Source organism: Sciurus vulgaris (assembly GCF_902686455.1).
Source record: "Sciurus vulgaris genome assembly, chromosome: 11".
In the NCBI taxonomy this organism is placed as follows: domain Eukaryota; kingdom Metazoa; phylum Chordata; class Mammalia; order Rodentia; family Sciuridae; genus Sciurus; species Sciurus vulgaris.
In genome coordinates, this window is record NC_136472.1 from 5,671,202 (window position 1) to 5,686,263 (window position 15,062).

Consider the following 15,062-nt stretch of genomic DNA (forward strand, 5'->3'; position numbering starts at 1 on the left):
GAACTTGAGTTTATCTTCTGATAATGAAATTAGAGAAAGTAAAAGTGATCTAGGGCAAAGTTTAAAAACACAAGTGACACACTTGAAAAAAATATTTACAACATATATAAAAAGCGTTTGCAACATTAATATGCAAAAAGCTCATTAATATGCAAAAAGCTATCGCTGTAGTGGCAAATTACCATAAATTCAGGAAAAAACAACTCCCATTTACGTAGCAGTCCTGGCAGTCAAAAGTCGGGGACTGAACCGAGTTCCTGTCTCCGGACCTCCCAAGGCAGAGGTCAAAGTAAAGCCACTCTGGGCTCTTGACGCGCAAACTGGGGAAAGGAACTCCCCGTTGTTTGCAGGGCGCTAGCGCTGAAGTCTCCTCCACCCGCCGGAGGTCGCTGGTGGTTCTCAGCTCCTGGGCAGTACCAGGTTCCCCGTTGAGGCTTACTGCGGCCCCTCCATCACCAGGGCCAGCAGGAGCGTACTGAAGCTTCATACTCTGACTGTCAGAACCGTGTGAGGTTCCTCTTCCTTTGGGAATCACAGAGCCAATAAAGGAGGCCAGCCCAGACGGAGCAGCCAGGAAAGGTTTTTTCCCTTAGCCAAAGAACGGAAGAAGCAGACAGAAAGGCTTATGAATCTGTTTCTCCCTCCACGGGGAGAGTGGGCTAATAAAAGAAATGAGGGGGAGGGACAGATAGGCTAATAAAGGGGAGGAAGTCTGGCAGGCCATGGCAAAGGACTGTCATCCCAGCTACTCAGGAGGCTGAGGCAGGAGGATCACAAATTTGAGGTCAGCCTGGGCAATTCTTCAAGACCCTGTCTGAAAACAAAAAATAAGAATGATTAGGATGTAGCTCAGTGATAGAGCACTTGCCTGGCACCTGCAAGGCCCTGGCTTCCAACCCCAGTACAGCTATAATTAACTAATTAATTAAAGCACACATCTCAGAAACAGCCAAATAGGAGAGACGCCTAGGGCAAGATATAGGAGGGAATTTTCATGACTTCTCTGAACACGCCACCTTCCCAGTGCCTCCATGGATTCTTCAACCTGGAAGCTCTTTGCACGCTGTCATCTAGGGTTTTATGACCCAATTGCACAAGTGACATCCCATCACTCTTGCTGTATTTCTGTGGGTTGGAAGCAAGTAGCAGGTCCGGCCCACCCAAGGGGAGGAGATCATGCAAGCATGATTACCAGGAGCTGGGGCTCCTTAGTCCACTTTGAGTTGCTGTAACAAAATGACTGAGGCTGGGTACTGTACAAAGAAAAGAGGTTTATTTTGCTCATTATCCTGGTTGCTGAAAAATCCAGAGAGCATGACACAGGTGCCCTGGCAAGGGACCCTTGGCCACCATTACTAAATGGCAAGGAAGCAGAAGGAGAATTCAACTGCAGGCAGATGGGGGTGAGCAGGGTGGCCTCACTTTATAACAGCAACTTCAAAAATAAAAGAACAGACCACCCTCGATGGCCCCAACCCATGCCTCAACTCTTACATGGACCCCCGTGTCCCAGGAGAAGGTGTCTTCAGAGAAGGGTCCCAGGAGTTCCCAGAGAGAAGGGGAAACTCAGCTCAGGACAAGCCGGGTTCTTGGCACACGTGACGGAAAAGAATTTCCACGTGTGCCACTCAGGGAACAGGCAGAGCTTTCCCTAGGAAAGCAGGTGCTCGTCAGGGAAAAGGCGGACATCCGAGAGAGCGACGCCTTTGGGGCGAAGCAAGGAGCATGCGTCCAAGGGTGAACGTGGCCCATCTTGGGAACCCGAGGTGCTTCGGGGTCCTGGCTCTTCCTTTAGGGGAACTGGGAGAGGGGTGGGCAGGGAAAGGCGTGCAGGAACGGCCTGTCCTGGGGATCTCAGACGGCCCGTCCTGGGATCCTTCCGATGACGTGCTCTCCACTATGTGATGCGTGGATCATGCTGGAAAGTCCCTAAGTCGTAGGTTAGGTTTCTCAAGACATCATACTTCCCTTTGCTTAGTCTGTTTTTGGGGGGTTAATAAAAGTGTAGAGAGCAGACAGATTTCCCAGGAATCTGGCGCTGGCAGGCCTGGGAAACTGAGTCGGGCGCCAGGGAAGTCTGGAACTCCTGGACTAACCGGATTCCTCGGCCGTCCTCTGAGACTCCACGCTCTGCTCAGGGCTCATTTCTTCTGTCCCACGCCACGCTCGTGAGGAAGGCGCCCCAAACCCCAGTCACCCTCTTAAAGAGGGTGGAGACCGAGCCTGGAACAGGTGGCACCTGGCGGCTCGCCACATCCACGCCCAGCAGGGGTCGTCCTACAGGCCTGCCTGTAGATGGCAGGAAGGCCTTGTCCTGACCTTCACCCTGGGCCCCTGAGGTCTGTCCCAGCACAGCTGCCATGTCGTCTCCACACCCACCCCAGGAGTTGAGGGAGCTATCACTCCCCCTTGGCAGACGGGGACACTGAGGCTGGAGGGCAGGCCTGCCCAGCATGGGATGGAGCAGGGAGCAGAGCCCACCCAGATGGACCAACACCTGCAGCCTTGGGATGGCCGTTGGCCACAGCCCAAGACTTCGTCCTGCAAGTGACAGGCCCGGACGAAGCCTCCAGGCAGCGTCGGCAGCAGACCACGGAGCAGACAAGAAAGGCGGTCCCTCAGGGACAGCCTCCTACCCACACAGGAGAGCAGGAGATTCCGAGGGGACCCTGTCGCCCCGTCCCCCGCCCTCAGCCGCCCCACAGCCGAGCCAGGAAGCCACCCACACCACTGGGCCGCACTGTCCAGTGCGGCTCTATGTCCAGCCGAGCACTTTGGAAACTGCAGTGGACAAAGATGCCCTCTTGGTGGGGACACTGACTGGCTCAGCCCAGGGGTGGCTTCTTGTGCCGCCAGGGCTGCTGCCGGAGGTCCATCGACCTCCATCGACCCTACGTTTCTCCTCCCCAGGGGCCCAGAGGCTTTGCCAGGCTTCCAGGCTCTTACCTGGGGTGAAGTGCCCACAGCCCTGCGTTTTGTCCCCCTCTGTGTTAGAGGCTCCTAAGGGACCAAGCAGGGAAGCACCAGCCACCGCGCAGGGATGGTCACCAGAGATGGAGGAAGCCCCAGGGATGCACAGCCGCCTCCCCGGTGGGGCCTCCAATGGGTCCCCAGAGTCCTCGCAGCCTGGGGGGAGCCCTGGCCTCCCAAGGCTTCTTGGCCTCGTCTCCTCCCGGTGCCTCAGGCACCTGCATTCACGGAGCTGGGCTTCCCGTCCAGCTGCAGGGAGCAGGGCCCAGGGCGCTCCGCTGGGCAGGAGCCCGGGCTGTCCTCCACTCCCTCCTTCACCCCAGACACGCAGCAGCCGTCCCAGGCAGGACCGGCAGTTTCAAATGGCTTCTGAAATCTTCACGCGGAAGAGACCTGCAGGTCTGTGGCCGAGCGGACAAGGCGTGGTCTCGACGGTGCCCCGCTGCCAGCCCCGGCCCCTCCTGAGGCCTCTGTTTCCCCATCCTTAAAAGGAGGGTGGTGGCGAGAAGGGGCGCGTGTGCAGACGGCGGCACACACCATGGGGCCTCGCGCCTGTCCTGCGGCCCCTTCCGCCCACACCCGTCTCCGGTCAACAGCAGCGAGGGGCTTTCAAACCTCAAAGCCTCTCCAGTCCCTGGGCCCAATTGGGCCACTGAGAGCAGCCCAGCGACGAGCCCTCTGCTGCGTCTGGAGAAGCCGAGACTCAGGGCCACACGTACTGTCTGAGGGCCACAGCGAGGGGGTCCAGCGGACACCAAGCCAGGCCCAAGCCTGGCCCAAGCCTGGCGAGCACGAAGGTTGGGCACCGAGCCCAGAGCCGGGTGTCAGGGGACACACACTTCGTCCCTGCCCTGGGAACCCGCCCTGGGAAAGGCAGAACTTCCCGGCCAGGCCTGGGCTGCTCTGGCTATTTCAAGTCCTCTCACCCGTGACACAAGCAACAAGAATCTGGGGGACCTGGGTGGTTTTCCATGCTGGGAACTGTGCAGCCAGCGGTGGCCAACGGGGAGGGCTGTGGGGACAGGAGGGTCAGGGTGGGGCAGGACCAGGGGACAGGCTCTGTGGGGCCGTGGAGAGGTGCAGCCATGCGTGTCTTCTTAAGTCAGGAAGACCTGGGACAGGGCTGGCACTCAGTGACTGTGGGAAGAGCAGGAGGGCCGGTAGGGCATCGGGCAGTGGGCAGGGACGGGGGAGCCAAGGAAGGGGTTTTCGGATGGCGGAGACCTCTGGGGGACTGTGCAGAATGAGCCTCAGAGGTCTCTGCCTGGGGCACGAAGCTGGGGTCCCCTGCTCCCGTCCAGCTGCTCCTAGGGCCTGAACCCCTGCGCGGAGGGCAGGAACCAATAACCTCTACTGTCCCGCTCAGAGTTTGTCCTCACATCTGTATGCCCGGCACCAGGCCAGCCCCAGGGACACTGAAAAAGAAAGTGGGTCCTGCCACGAAGGCACTGACCACAAGTCACACGCAGGCAGTCGCAGCGGCTGGGAAACAAGGAAGCAGGACCCCACCCAGGTGGGCACGTGGAGAGCCCTGTGCTCAGGAGAGGCCAGCTGTAGAGGGCCGGGCGGCAGGCACGACTCTGGTCACGTGAAATGTTCGGGACAGACACATCCCGGGATGGCAGCAGACGAGACAGGTGCCCGTCGGCCTGGGGAGGCAGCGGGGAGACCCACTGACGAGGGGCAAGCGCTTCCTGGGGCAACGAAACTGTTCTAAGCTGGGTTTTTGGTGTTTTTTTCATTTGTTTGTTTGTTTTTGTTTGGGTACTGGGGATTGATCCCCGGGGCCTTAACCACTGAGCCACATCCCCAGCCCTTCCCATTTTGTATTAAGACAGGGTCTTGCTGAGTTGCTTAGGGGCTCACTACATTTCTGAGGCTGGCTTTGAACTTATGACCCTCCTGCCTCAGCCTCCTGAGCTGCTGGGATTAGGGCGGGCGCCCTGGCACCCGGCTACGTTATAAGGTGTGAACGTGGTGGTGACCACGTGGCTTCGTGATGTGCCTAAAACCTCTGTGGCGGCACTTCAGGGTGAATTCTGTGGTCACTTAGGTCTGAATCCCAGGAAGCAGTGGGGCGGGGAGGGCGGCAGGGCCGCCAGGAGGGGCTGGCACCTCAGCCGAGGGCTGCAGGGTGGGGGCAGGCCGTGACCTAAGGGTTGAGGGCCAGGGGAAGGGGAGGTGCAGATCTGGCTGTCCCAAGCACTGAAGGGCTGCCGGGGGGCCCAGCAGGGACGGAGATAGTGGGGCTTATGCTTCTCACAGCCCCGGGTGGTGGGCGGGTGGGCAGGGAGGGTTAGGGGGAAGGCGGCAGAGCCCCCTCATTCCCAGGGCATGGACCCTCCTGGCAGCTGGGGTCACCTGGCCCACATATGCTCCCAGCCTCAGCCCCGGGGGGCTGGGGGACCTCCTGCACTGGAGTGGTCATTGGAACCCCAAGGTGTCTTGGGGGGCGCCCTGCCCCGGGCCATGAGCCCCAGGCAGGGAGGCAGCCCAGGTCTGTCCTCTCACTCTGAGGCTCCTCCAGAGGTGGGACACAGCAGGTGCTCAACAAAGGACCCTCAGCCATGGCAGAGCGTACTGAGTGGAGGCAGCACTGGCTGGCGTGGGAGCGAGGCTCAGGAGGCTGCCTGGAGCGGGGGACGTTTGAGGTGGGCCTTGGCAGATGTGTAGGAGTTCTCCAGGGGACGGCGGGTAGAGGTGAACCAACAAAGGAACCGAGGCTCCAGGGCTGGGTGGGACTTCAGAAACTGAGGAGGCGCCTTCCTGAGGGCTACAGAGGTGGGGTCCCTCTGCCAGGAGCCCCCAGCTCCTACTAGCCTGCACCCTCAGGATGCTCCCTCCCCTGGCACCTCCTTCCCAGGTAAGGCTGAGATGCCAGGGGCCAGCACAGAGCAGAGAGGACTCTGCACGTCCGCTGGAAGGGACTGCAGAGTGGTTCAGACCCGAGGACGTGCGTTCAACCGCGCGACGGCTCTCGCCATCTCAGGGAGAGACCCTGCGCCCAGGCCGCAGTTTGCACACCGCCCTGTAGGACCTGCATGCAGAAAGAGGCCCTGGAGACACATGGTCCCCTCCCCTGTGGTCAGGAACACCACGAGCTCATGCTGGGCAGTCTGGGTGGACCAAGAGACCTGGGCACGAGCCAGAAGTCAGCCCCTCTCTCCCACAGCCAGGTGCCTTTGGGGAGCACACAGCCCAGCGACAGGACATGGTGGCCCTGCTTATGGCTCTACTCACGGGGCCTCCGCAGTCTGGCGACAGGCGTCTGGGAAGGCCCAGACCCCCACACGTCACGCTCTGCTCTTTCCCACTGAGGAGCGGCTCCTGGGGGTCGCTGTCGACACTGCAGTTTGCGGGATGTCCCTGCTCCCTCTGGGTAGGTGGGCTCCAGGGCGGCTCTGGAGAGGTGGGCAGGCACGCCGTCTTTCCATTGCCCCAACTTCCCCGGCAGCGTCGGCAGAGCGCCCGGGACAGCAAACCCCAAACCCACAGGTAATGGGCCAGTGGTCTGGGCGGCAAGGTACCCCGCTTACCAGTGGGTGGGGGGAAACCGAAAGCTATGAGACCCCGAGACCCACGCGCATCGGTGACAGCGAGAGGCCGGCGGAGGGACAGCGGAGGGACTGAGCGCTGGCCGCCCTGAGACCTGAGCGACCCACCTGCAGCAGGCATGCACCAGAAGTACTGTGGCCCCCTCAGAGGACAGGAGTGACCGTGGGAGGAGGTCTGGTGGCCTCCCTCTGCGGTGGGAAGGACGCAGCAAGGAGGTCGGGCGGCCCTGCAGCAGGCTGGGCACCGGCTCTTGCTGCCAACAGAGCAGAACTCACTCCAGGGCAGTTGCAGGGCTGGGAGTGGACAGCTGGGGTGAGTCCAGACGGGCCAGGCAGGAGCGGGCAGGCAGGCCGACGTCAGCGGAAGGGGCAGGGTGGAGGGCGCGGGAAGCGAGGCCGGATGTGCCATCTCGGTGGGTCCGGGGCTGGGAAAGCCGTCCCACCTGCCTTTCCTCCCAAGTGCCCAGGAAGATGCGTCTCGCGGGGAGGGAATGAGCAGCGGAAAGAATCGTCCAAACCAAGACGCCTCCTTCCATTGTGTGCTGCTAGAACAAACAGCTGAGGCTGGGTGTTTAAAAAGAAAGGAAACCGGGCGGGGGCTGTGGTTCGGGGGCAGAGCGCTTGCCTGGCACATGGTAGGCACTGGGTTCGATCCTCAGCCCCACATGAAAATAAGTAAAAAATAAACAACTAAAAAATATCTTAAAAAGGGAATAAAAGAAAAGTAATCTGCTTCCCAGGGTCCTGGGGGCTGGAAGGCCGGTTGGGAGGCCTGCATCTGGCCACGGCCTCCTGGCTGCCTCGCCCAAGGTGGGAGGTGGGAGGCAAAGTGCACATCGGGAGGGGAGGGAAGGGCCAAGCTGGCCTGGTAGCAGCCCCTCCCGGAACAGCAGAGCAGATTCTGAACGAGTTGTCTCACTGTTTCCAACACGGGAGTCTCGGGGACACATTCCGACCTCAAGGACAAAAAGAGGAAGCGGCACCACAGCTGTACCAGCCAGAGACATGCCAGAGGACGCACCCTCAAAACCAGACCGAAGCTGCCCCTTCACCATCTCAGGATACTAGGAAGGCATGGAAACAGCACGGATCAGAACCAGAAAACCTCACAAATGAAGCAACTGGAGGAGAGGAAAATTTGAAAAGAGGTGCCAAAACTCAGAAAGGGACTTCAATAGCAGAGGAGACTGATTAAGACATGAAGACAAGCCAGGCACAGTGGTGCATGCCTGTGACCCTAGCTGTAGGGGTGCCAGGCTAGCTCAGGTAAGAGCTGCGGAGTCAGGACCCAGACCCTGGGAGTTGGGTAGGAGCAGGCTTGTGGCGAGCAGCCTGCAAACTCGTTTATTGCAGGAAAAACCATACATTTTATTTTTGCCCGATCACAATGTGCCACGGGGCATCAGACCACCAGGCCCCTATACAGGTTCCCTTGGTAGCACTAGGTCAATTTGGGGGCAGTCGTTTACATTCCTAGGTGGTCAGAGCGGAATGCTCCTCTCTGCAAGTTTACACACTTGAGACATTAACTGCTGAGAGGCAAGAACTAGGATTTCTCCCAACGCCCAGATACTAGGGAGACTGAGGCAGGAGGATTGCAAGTTCGAGGCCAGCCTCAGCAACTGAACAAGACCCTGCCTCAAAATAAAAAATAAGGAGGACTGGGATGTGACTCAGTTGTTAAGCACCCCTGGGTTCCATCCCTGGTACGAAAAATGAAAAAAAGAAAACAAAAATGAAAAAGAGCATAAAAGCAGATAATTACTCAAGTAATGGCAAAGAAAGAGACAGACCACGGAAATCAGGAGGGGTTCAAACAGGAAAGAAGCACTGAGACCAAACACAAGCGTCGAGGGGGACAGCCAGGCATAGAAGACAGCGAGCCGTTCCCGGAGAAGACCAAAGCCATGGGCAGACCCAAAGAACAGGATTCCAGAACGTCTTCCTGAAATACGAAGCCTTCGAAGTCCGTGTGAAAGAGCCGCCCTGCTCAGTCGGACGCCTGAGGGCGACCCGGAGGGCCGGGCACCATGTGAGGGGCCAGGTCGGAGGCGCCACAGGACCGCAGACGCCCAGGTCCTCCACACCGACCCAGAACAGGGGCGGAGAGGGCGTGACCGTCAGTGCCCCGAGCAGCCCCTCTGACATGACCAGGACCACCCAGGATGCCCTCCACGTGTGGCCCTGGTGAGAGGGGCTTTCGAAAGATTCGTGAGGCCTAAGTCAGCCAGAAACCGCGGCAAGGCCACCCCTCACACGCTCTGCCTTAGCTTCCGCCCTGCCCCGTGCGGAGGGACTTGGCTCTGAGCACCCTGCTGAGTCTCCCCTGGGTGTCTGGGGTGGCCAGCCCTCATGCAAAGTGCGCGATGACCGTCTTCCTGGGTCCTCTGGCTCAGATGCCCAGACCTGGACTCCTGCACCCTGGACCCCCTACAGCAAGCCCCTGGCTTCAGCAAGACCGAGTGGCTGCTTTCCCGTTGCAGCCCAGATGGCAGGGACAGAAGTGGGGCCGGGAGAAGAAAACCTGGAGAAGAGTCCCCGGAAGTCGCCGTCTGGCCGACCACAGGCAAAGGCACGGATCCCGTGGCCGCAGAGAAGGGACCCTGGGACTCGCCACCCGGCTGTCAAAACAGCCCCTGAAACCATCGCCCTGGGCACAGGGACCCAGTGCCATGGGAGCCACGTCCAGGGACCACAGCCACGGCAAGAGTCCTGCCGGCGAGGACTCCCACGGGGAAGACGGCCGCACTGGAGGGCCTGGCGGGGGCCCCTCATGCCCAGCGCGGCACCTGGTGAAGGGCAGAGCACGCCCTCCCTGCCCAGCAACACGCAGGGTCTAGACCCGGGGACCATCTCTCCAGGCCTGGGAGCGGCCCCCTGGCAAGGCCTCACAGGTGTCCCCGGATCCACGGGAGATCCCGGAGCTCAGGTCCGGCGTGTGAGATGGCGAGGAGTTTGAGTATGTCCTCGGCACTCCCTCCCGAGTGCCCCAGATCGTCCCTGGACGGCTGGTGACGGCTTGCAAACTCCATTCCGCATGGCTCAACCCGGTAGTCCTCAATTTGAATAAGCAGCTCACCACACCTGCTGCCTCAATGCCCCACTTGATCAGCCCAGTGGGCACTCGCGGCCCCTCGGCCAATGCCCAGAGTTCATCCAGAGCCCCGGGGTGAAGGGGAGCCGGGTCTCCTTGAGGAAGGACCTGGCTGTGCTGCCACCACCGAGTGTGCACACATCTCCCTGCCTGCCGCAGAGAACTGGGGCCGTTATCTGGGACGGGTGGCCAGAGAAAGGAAGTACTCAGATTTGGGGGTGCACCAGGCCTGAGCCAGGATCGACTCCAGCTGGCACGAGTCCCCACAGGAGCTGCAGTCAGAGGGGGCTGGAGAGGCCCAGCAGTGGACGGGCTGCGCTCTGACCCGTCTCACGGAGGCTCAGCGGGCGCTCGAGTCACCTGTGACCAGGCTGCCCCACCTGGTCCCACAAAGCGGAGTGAAATAGAATAGCTCAGATGTTGGCAGCGTCCTCACCGTGGCTCCCTGACGGGTAGAGGGGGGCCGCTCTGCAGAAATGGCTAGGCAGAAGCCACCAGGACTGCCTCTCTCTCTCTCGAAATAGAAACCAAAAGTCACACTGTAAACTTGGTAAGACGAGTCCAGTTTCATGTGCTCTCCTGGGGCAGGTGGCCCCTTGCTTTGCTTTGTTTTGCTGTTCTAAGGATCGAACCCAGGGCGCTCTATGACTCAGCGACATCCCCAGATCTTTTTATTTTGAGACAGAGTCTCACTCAGTTGCTGAGGTTGGCCTCAAACTTGCCATCCTCCTGCCTCGGCCTCCCAAGTCACTGGGATCACAAGCGTGCGCCACCTCACTCGGCTTGGATGTCGTACCCTTAATGGAGAAAATCAACGCAGCTTCCAACACCTGGCAGTTCTGTTCTCTGTACTCATTAGTGAAAGACAAAAGCAAATGAGAATGGGTTTCTGCCGGGCGGTGACAGCTCTGTCCCTTCAGCACCTTCCCTGGGACCTATAGCTGTCCATTCCGCGGGACAAGAAGCTGATCCAGTGCACCGAAGGACCCTTGCCCACAGTTTCCCACTCCCACATACCTTCAGAAAACCATGGTCCACAAATGCGACGTAGAAAATTCCAGTAAGTGATCCACAAGTTCTCAACCGTACTCCCTTCAGAGTAGCATGCCGAAAGTTCACGCTGCTCCGCCCGCCTGCAACGGGCGCCACCCCTTTGTCCAGCGTATCTGACCTGTGTACATGCCCTGCCCATTAGTCACTGCTATGACTTGTCCCCAGAAAGCCCGTATGCTGAAAGCTTGTCATTGGATGGTGGCACAGTTGGAAGGTGGTGGAACCCCAGGATGTGGGGCCCGGGGGAGGAAGTCAGGACCCTGGGGACGTGCCTTGAGGGCTCTTAGGACGCTGCTCCCTTCCTATCTCCGCCCTGCTTTTCAGCCACCGTGAGGCAGGCGGTTGGCCGCCTCTGCCCTGAGCGCTTGCCGTGCTGGGCCACAGCCCCACAGGCCCAGAGCAACAGGCCAGGCGCCCGTGGATGCAACCTCTGCAGCTCGAGCCAGGACGACCCTTTTCCTCTATTCATTTCCTCAGGCGTCCTGTCACAGTGACGGAACCTGCCCACAGTCCCCACAGCGGTCAGACCCACCATGGCGGCGTCGCGGTGCTGGTGTTCAGGGACCCTACAGTCCCCCACGTCCCCCACCTCGCCTGGTCTCATCACGCGGCCGGGGCACTAACTCACGCTGTCACAGGAGGGGGTGGAGTGTCACAGGTCGGAGGAAAGACCTGGTCCTCGGCTCTTGTACGGCAGGACACCGTCACGCCTTTCTGTTTTATGATTGTCCTCGTTCTCTTTTGCTGCGCTGGTTTACACAGTAAAGCGGGGCACGGGTGAGATTCTGCGCTGTCTGCGGTTCCGGACGTCGGTCCTCGAGGGGTCTCAGATGGTACCCCTCAGACAGCAGGGCGGCGGCGGCAGCAGCGTGGTGGGGCTCGGGCCTGATGAGCCAGAAGTCACAAACACCGGGGAGACCTGGCGCAACAGGGGCGTGTCAGGGCACCTCAGGGACGTTGCCAACGACCATGAGCGCACGTGAGCCGCCCCGCTAAGAGGAAGCACCGCTGCTGCACCAGCCGGCGGCGCCTGGGCCCCTTCGGATGCGCGCGCGCCCCTTGGGGTGCTCTTCCGCCTGGTGTCCTGCTCCGCTAGGCTGGTTCTGAGCAGGCGTGGAACGAGAGAAGGCTGTGGGCAGTCATGGCACCCTCCAGCCCTGCTGGCCCAGCAGACGCAGGACCCCGAAGAGTCTGGGCATGGGACGGTGTGTGGGCACCATGGCAGCTCCTGCAGGTGCGGACTGCTGGGACCTCGGAGTGGAGTCCCGTCCTCTTCTGGCAATACTGAGTCTCCTGGGGAGACCCAGCTTCTGCCTCGCTGTTGGGCCTCAGGTGAGACCCAGTGCCAACGGGGTTGCGAAGTCCCCATGTGATCCCAGCTGCCACCTCGATCAGTGTCCACCAGCCCCACAGGCTGTGAACTTCCCCGCGCAGCACGGCCCCCTCATTGGCCACGTGGGCAGATGTGAGCAGGTCCTGGGGCGCGAGCTAATGACACCCATCACTGCACGGACTACTCACCTGTGGGGGACCCTGTGTCCAGCCGACAGAGGAAGAAACTGGCCCGCTCCACATATGACTGTGCAGACAGGACGCCAGCCCTGGTGGCAGAGTGATTGCATGGGGCCACTTCCATCTTCCATGGTTATTTCTCCTGGAAAAATCAATTACGGATTTGGCTTCTCTGCCTCCACACTTCCCCCAGACCCCCATCCCTGGACTTAGGGAACCTGAGGGATGGCGATCGCTGCCCACAGCTGGCCTCTGGTCAAGGAGCTCCGTTCTCCGTATGCCCACGAACACAGCCTCTCTGATGCTTTAGAAGGCACCAGTGGCCTTTCCAGGGCTGCCAACGGTGCTTTGGGGCCACGGGATGAAGCACGGCTTCTGAGCCCGGGCCAAGAGGGAGTCCCGTCCCCGCGGACGTGCCCCATCCCGATGGCGAGGGAACGCTGGTTGCTAGAGGCCACGGGCCTCCCATGCCTGGCTCCCAGGAGACTGTCTGAGGCCCCCTAAGTTCTCCCCTGCCCCGTGGTCAAAAGCGTGGAAGCCATGAGACCCGAGAGAGGCAAGCCCCCCGATGGCCGGACCTGCGGGAGCAGAGCTTTGACCACCCCACCCGGCAAGAACCCCCACAGTTCAGGGCACTAGGCGGGGGGCATGAGGCTGTGCGAGGGAGAGGTGCCTGGTTGGCACCGCAGGAACAAGCCCTGCTGTGGTCGCACGTGTGTCCTCCCGGCCCAGGTGGCTGTCCTTACATGTCACTAAGGACACGTCGATCGTGGAGACCTCTCCAACCAGTATTCTAGCGACAGAGCATCCAGGGGCCATGGGAGAGGGGTGGACCCTGGGCATGCGGGGCTGGGCCTCTCGACCCCTCTTCCGAGTTGCACAGGCCACTGGACATGGGAGGTGGGCCACCACCGTCCTCCCCACTCAGAAGCTGCACAGGCAGCCGTGATGAGGTGCCACCAGGGCCAGGAGCCAGCTGGAGACCAGCAGAGGTGGACGGGGAGACCCCGAGGGGTGGCTGTAAAGGCTCCAGCAGCAAATGACCCAGGGGACCCAACGTTGTGTGACGCCACAGGACACGCGTTCCCTGTCCCTCCTGTGGAGGGCTATGGAGGAGACCCCTGCTGGGAAGGCGGGCAGACGACTCGGTCACTGATCAGCACCATCGGCCCTCAAATTCCACCAAAGGGACCCCTCCGTGGGTTTTCGGGCACCGTCCTGTTCCCAAGGCCACACAGGCAGCCGCAAGCTGCTCCACGGGTTGGGGTTGTCACATGGCCTTCTGTGGGTGGCACCGGGCTGGAAGGGCAGTGACCGGAGCTCCCAGGCACCTGCCCCAGGTGCCCACAGCGCAGGCGTCTGACTCCAGCCAACAGGGCCGCAGCTGCACCCAGGGGCCCAAGAGGTGTATCTGCCTGCCACCCCGAGGTTCAGGCCACCAGCTGCCACCCCAGCCCAACAGAAGCCCAGAGCCCAGTGCCCAGGGTGCACTGCAGCATCTGGCACCCACAGCCCAGTGCCCAGGGTGCACTGCAGCCTCTGGCGCCCTCCCTCTGGGCTGGATCTGGTCCTTCTGCCTTCCCTCCCCTGGCGATCTGCCCGCCCCACATGCCACCCTGCTGCGCGCTGTCTGTGCCGGCCCATGCCCTAACCTTAGGTGATCTAGGCCCAGGGACCGGGAAGCCTCCTCGCCACCTCCAGCAACCCTACCACCAGGACAGCTACCATAGAAGAAGCAGGAAATGACCAGCTGTGGGCAGGATGTGGAGACTGGAGTCCCCATGTGAGACTGGACGGGGAGGGCTGCAGGGAAGAGGAAGCCACGATTAATGGGGACAGGGTTCCCTTGAGCAAGATGAAGAGTTCTGGGGCGGGGGTGGGTCACAGTCCCTCAGCCTCTCGTGAGCACACCTAGAGCCCTGAACGGCGGTCAGGAGGTAAAGCACGTGGTCATATAAATATGTGTGATTTTTAAAGATCCTGGAATAATTTTTCATTTGTCTGTTTGTAGTGCTGGAATTGGAACCCAGGTCTCCACCACAGAGCTGCACCTTCAGTGCAAAATTTAAAAAAAAAAAAAAAAAAAATGGCATTTGCCCTCAATCAGTGTGACCTGCAAATGCAACCAGGCACCAGGGAAAGTCCAGATCAGAGAGATCCACAGAGATCCAGTCTGGAAGCTTCGGCTGGAAGTAGCTGCTTCTGCCTGAAAATTGAGGAAGCCCAGGGCCGCACACACGCCAGGAAGACGCTCTTCCACTGAACACTCGGCCAGCCCGCATGGCCTCTAACAGAGGACCTGGGACAGCTCAGACTCAGGGCAACTCGACAGTTGAGCACTAGTGCCCGGGAAGACCGCGACAGGTTTCGTGTGGACACCAGGCGTGTTTTATCTGTGCACGCGCACAGGCCTGGACAGAAGTCGGACTGCCATCTCAGTGTTGAGTGTAACCTCATCTCTCACCTCCTCTCGGCTGCTCCCCAGGTCAGGAGAGGACACCCCACGGCTGCTCTCAGCCCGCCAGGCAAAGGAGCAGGAGAGCGGAGGGTCCCTGAGCCACCCTTGCTGGGGGCTGTCCTGGTTGGCAGGTGCCCGTCATCATAATCACCGAGGAGGTGAGGGCCAGCTGGAAACAAGGCCCCAGAAGAAGGCGGGCACGCGTCCTCCTAATTGCCTCCCATCCCTATCTCACGTCGCCTTTACCCGTAGCGCTTCCTGGGAACACACCAAAGAAGCCCCCAGCATCCCCTCTGAAAAGAAGTCAAGATGGTGGCATGCCCCGTGGACAAAGGGCAGACGCTTTGCAACGCGGCCCTCGCGCCCCCCAAGCCTGCAAATGGTCTCCCCCATGTGACGGGAGGGCTCAGGACCCAACAAG